We start from the raw sequence: 6,000 nt of genomic DNA, 5'->3' as shown, positions 1-6,000 counted from the left end.
ACGTTTTTGTCTTCCGACGATAATTAAACTGAAATATATTTACCTTCCTGAAACCTAAAGATAATTACAAGGATTCCGAAATTTATTTCAGCCATATGGTTAAAAAGTCTCGGCAACACACATATTCTTGTCTCACAATGCACAGATAAACTGTAAACAGCTTCCACGTTTCTCTCTAAGATTTTTATAGTGTGCACCTGACAATACGTCATCGGTTCCACCGGTTCGATCCTGAGATAAGCCATTAATGCTTTGACGGTTCGAAACTGGATCCAGCTGTTACTGATCATTTGGCTTTAAATAAACTAGTTGTTACCCATGGGCTTCACCCCGTTTGACTTCATAAGTATTAATAAAACTATTGATTGGTTAGGTTAAGCTGAAATAAACAAAACAGAATACAGTAATAAAGGGTGTCCCAATAAGAACGCCGGATTTGAAATGTTAACAAACCATATATTTTCATGCTAAATTTACAATATGATACATGAATCTTAAAGCATAGTATCTCCGATTAGTAATTGAGTATTATGTCTTGTAAGTGCCAACCTGCTAAATACTGACAGGCCCGACAACTCTTGACAAAGTTTTCCATCACTTTTTCACACACTTCCATTTGAATTCCATTAATGGAACGAATCATTTCCTCCTTCAAGTCTTGGATTGGTTGAGGATTATTGGCGAAAACAAGCGACTTTTAATATCCCCAGAATAGAACTGAGCCCATTTATTCGAACTTATAAATCAATCTTCGGACAGATGGATCATTTGGTGCATTGTCCCGGCCGTAAAATAGTGCGCAGCTTCCGTACTTGTAGTGCACTTTATCTATGACCACGCGTTGATCCGTAGTGTAACGATTCATGACTACAAATGGGACATAATACTGATAACATTGCTGATAATTTGGGTATTCCTATTGAAATACAGATAAGGATAAGACGCTCCTCAAATCCGGCGTTCTTACTGGGACACCCTTTACAAACAAATAATCTCACCTGATTTTAATAAGGTAATAAATTGAAAGAATAACATACAAATGAATACAGCTGAGGTATTTTTAACATTAGGTATATGGAAAGTTCCCTTTGGAAAGCAATTACGACCTTATAGGGCAATTTAAGAAATAATGGATAATTTTGCACAAGGATTCTCGTCATGACGAACATTTTAAGTATATGGTTTATGGGGGTGTGACTTGTAGTTTTCTCAAAAGTTCATGGGTACTTTTGGCTTTATTCTACATTTATCCTTTACTCACATTTTGGTTAAAATACGCACCTAGGTGGCGTCCAATCTCAATAATTGATAATAGATACAGCTGATACGATTTTTGTTGATCTAGAAATGAGTTAAGGAATCTCAATTACGGCTCTAAGGTTGGAAGAATCAGATAATGTTTATTAGATAGATTATCACAGTATCAACAAGTCAAAGACTTATAGTCAGCGTTTCTATTACTGACAGCTCATTTCTGCCCAAGATTAGTTTCAGTGTTGTATCGGTTCGCTGACGTAAGATGAAAGGATTCAACAACGTGTAATGTGGCTGGTGACGTCAACAAAGGACAACGTCAAACGAGCTGCCAATGTTGTAGTGTCCGGGAATGAGAAACTGCTACAATAGCTTGGAAACGATTCAAGTCAGAGAACATTTCTTCTTTTTATTAAACTAGAAAGTAAGAAAATGTTTAAAGAAATGTGATAGCTGTCTTTAAATTTAACTAAACTAAATTAATCTGTAGTAATATTTTATTCCAACCATCAAAACCGGGTTGGTTCGACGTTTCAAAACATTAACTATCAGAGTTAAAATAATGTAAATGAGAATCATATGTTTAAATTGGTTTGATGACCAGTAAATTTGTACCAAGTTTCGTAGCTCTATCCTGATAATTTTTTTGTAATATTAAATTATCCAGGGACTTTTTCCTCACCATGTTTATGTTTGTAAAGAAATTTCATTTATTTACTACGATAAATATAATTTATATTCTCTTGCATTGTTACATTACAATTTTAATCTCACCGTGATATCCCAGGGTAGAATCACCCTCACACACGGTACGGCGCCATTTACCCCTCAGTTATCACCAATCACGACGTTAACTTGGTTACTTTACGATTTAATCTGCTAACTGTTCATCCTGCCACTGAACAATTCACGACTGTACAGTAAAACTTATCCTTCAGTGTTGTTGTTTTTACAAACCACCTTCGGGTTTGTCACTAGGCTTCCATTACAGAAGTTCTTTTAAATCAATATTTAATTAATGCTAACTGTTAGTCTCACGTAACACTCTTACTACCAAATTGGTAAACACATCATTCAGAGATACATAAATTTCTACCGGGTTAAACTATAATTAGATTTGTTATGTATTTTATTGAGGAAATTCCGCAAAACAAAGAGGTTTCCCCTCTCTAGAGATTAAAAGTATGGTTTCCAGATGTTATTTGGTTTATGAATAAACATATTAGTTGCCTATGCGTGCAATACTAAAAGCGTGTACAAAAATAATTTTTCAAGTTGTAGTTTATTAGATTTTTGTAATAAACTAAATTTTTCTAATTAACTAAACTTATACACCAGATGCTTTGAACTCATATTGTAAGGTCAAATACAAGAATCAATTTTAATATATTAAAAAGGTATATTATATTACATTATGGAATACCTGAGCTTCAAGCCATTGTTTTAAACGACAGTTAGATGTGACTTTGATAGCGACTTCATGCACCAGTGCTGTCTGTCGTTTATAGGGTGGGACTCACGCCAAGTCGTTTAGTAAAAGTTGTAAAACAAAAATACTTATAATTGTAGTTCTTTTTATATTACTATTTATTGATAGATAATTTTATGGTATTAATACCTTTGATATATAATATAACTTTTTCAAAGAACATAACTCTTTGTTAAGAACAAAAAAAATTTTAATTGATTATTTTATTAAATCTACATAAGCATGGGTACGTATCATATTGTTAAATTTTATTTCATCATGTTATCGATTTTAGAAAATCTTAAACCTCCAGCTAACATTTAAAAGATTATTTTTAGTAAAACAACCGATATAAAACTTGTCAAACTATTAAATTTTTTTAAATAAATGAATAAGAAAACACGGAATCTTGTTGAAACTTTTATTGTCATTCTACCAACAATTTAACGGTAATATATAAATCACTACTTCCTCTTAGTTTTTAATGTAGTTGAAATAGTTGAACAGAAATAAAAAAAGAAAATATTTTGGGCACAACCCTCCATATTTCCATTAAGAAGATTTTATTCCCCATTAACAGTTTGCCTGAAACCTCATTACCATTTAAAATAAAGTCATAATTAGTAAGGAAACGATCTTTTTCCATAAGTTAGAAAAAACATAATATCTCCAGTATTTTACATTCATATTGGAATTGAACAGAAATTACCATATCACTTGTGTTACATGGCTTTGGAATAATCCTCACTGATCACGACTTGGCATATTCCCTGAGACAACGTCGAAGCTATAACCAGTCACATAACTAATCACAATTACTATATCACAATTATGTGTAATTAACACTCCCGTTATTTTCATAACATAGTGACTTTGAAAGTCTTAAGATACAAATTCCTACCTATCGTCATGAATAATACGTATTTATTTGCTAGTATAATGGAGTTCCATAACAAATTTAATCATTTCAAACCATTTCTATCTATATCAATACTATAGATGGTGCTTAGAAGAAATTTATGTACAATAAGTAGTATTAACATACTAAAATACTGTAATCGTGTACTTTAGAAGTCTTTAGTGCAGTTACAATACATTTTAATAACATGGGATCTAAAACCTCAATGGAAAATGCATCCTCTCTTAGAAAATAAGATTAGACCGCCTGTAAAATAAGCTTACGTCTTAGAGCAGTCGTGATAAATTTGCATTTGCTGGTGTTTGTCATTTAAGCAGTCGAGGGTCAGGAAGGGTTTCTGCTTCCGTTTCAGAAAACACTAGACAGTGAAAACGTTTATTTATTTCACAGATCAGATTTGTAAAAAAAATGTTCAGCTAGTTTAATACTTTTACTGAAATAGCTGTTTAATTTGTATACTTTTTCGCTTACTATTCCAAAAAACCCAAAACTTTTAAAATACTCTACAATGTCAGAAAAAATATGTATATGAGACTTATATACCTTTATAATACTTTATTATATTGCACGCAAAATAGTAAAACGATGTATTTTTTCATTGAAATAACCGTCAATTACTATATTGAACTGTATCAAAATTTGACGTTGATTGGATTTTTTAAAATTGATTTAGCATTAAGACGTTGGTATTTATATTTATATAAGTTTAAACATTTCTTTATTATCAGACCTTGAAATTCCATCTAAACATTAGCACAATAAGTGCTTTTGAAGAAATGACGATTTACAATGCATTATACATTGTTCTCGTCCTTTACAGTTTTCCAGGCCTTTGTTAACCTTTGTCCATTATACAGTGTGACCGAGATATAACAATCCCTGTCGAGCTATCATACCTTAGGGATGTCACTGTTATCACCATTCCTCTTATCTCCAAGCTCTCATGCTCTCTGTAAATTAATCCCTTTCTACGCTATGATTTTTCCAACACATGAACACATGTTTATAACGTAGATTAGCTATACATGCGTTCTACGTTAGTTACATCGATGATTCTTTTTTGAGCTGTCAAACAGTTACCAAAAATTATTACTGTCGTAGGCATATTAGTATATTTCGTACCTAGGGCCGGAAATATTTTTTTGCCGTCTAGAGATCATTTTTTTAAGTTCGAGACGAAGTTGAGAACTTATAAGAGATCCTTACCACATTATGCTCTAAAAAAATACGGTCTGATGAATAGGCGTCCTACAAGTATTGAGCGTAGATTATGCAGGGTGTCCAAAAAAAACCTTTCAGGACTTTGGTCATATGATCCCTCATACCAAAAGAAAGGAATCGATTAATGTGAAGGTGTACAGATATCCGCCATTTTCTCTTTTATACTTTATCATTTTTATCTTTTAAAATTTTCAACAGTAAACTCTCATCAAACTTATTAGCTTTAACTGGAGCTGGACATTTATGGCACCTAGGATATGAGTCTGGGAAGGGAACATGGTACTTTCCTGTTAAAGGGAACATTCATTATTATCGATGATTTTTTCTTTCAATATATCGATATTAACAAATTGAAACATAGCAGATGACAACTACGATAAATATTGTTCAGTATCAACAAACGATAATGAAATGAAACTGCTATAAAAAATAACCTAACATAACTAACCAAACTTGCTGTGCAACATTTAAAAATTCCTTGTTTAACTTTCCTTTTCTGTTATCAAACGGAATTTTTAAATGGTACAGCAAGTTTGATCGGTTATGTTAGGTTAGCTTAGAACAGTTTCATTTCTTAATCCATATAATAGACTATTTTAGCCTAAACAAGATCAGTTGTAAATGTGTAATGGCTCGGAAAACAAAAATATCAATATATCGAAAAGATCATCGATAATAATGAATGATCCCTTTAACAGGAAAGTACCGGGGACATTTAATTCGTCCTCATTATTGTGGTATGCAATATTTCATTATTAGTTTAAAATTAAACTATTTGAATTCATATTTTACTAGGAAATAGAGATTTTAAGTAGTTTTAAGGTTTTCGTGGTTTTTAACATGTATGAAATAAAATCAGTAGGAAAATGCCTTTAAGCTACATCAACAATAAATCGTTATATGATTATTAACATTATTATTAGGGCTAAAAATTAGAAGTAATTAGAGTTAACATATTATGTCATCTTCTAATTATTCTTGACATCATATTTTTCTTTCATTTATCTTTGTATGGACGAAGCTTACAACACGATAATACAAATGTAAATCCTAGCTTTCATAAAATCTTGTATCTTGTACTTAGTCCGCACAAGTCAATTTTTCAAATATCTAGATGGTTTAAAATACAAAAATATCA

This window comes from Macrosteles quadrilineatus, unplaced genomic scaffold (genome assembly GCF_028750875.1).
Source record: "Macrosteles quadrilineatus isolate MER2022 unplaced genomic scaffold, UCM_ALF_1.0 Scaffold_8__2_contigs__length_117827958, whole genome shotgun sequence".
NCBI classification, from domain to species: Eukaryota; Metazoa; Arthropoda; class Insecta; order Hemiptera; family Cicadellidae; genus Macrosteles; species Macrosteles quadrilineatus.
Note: the sequence above shows the minus strand (reverse complement) of the source record.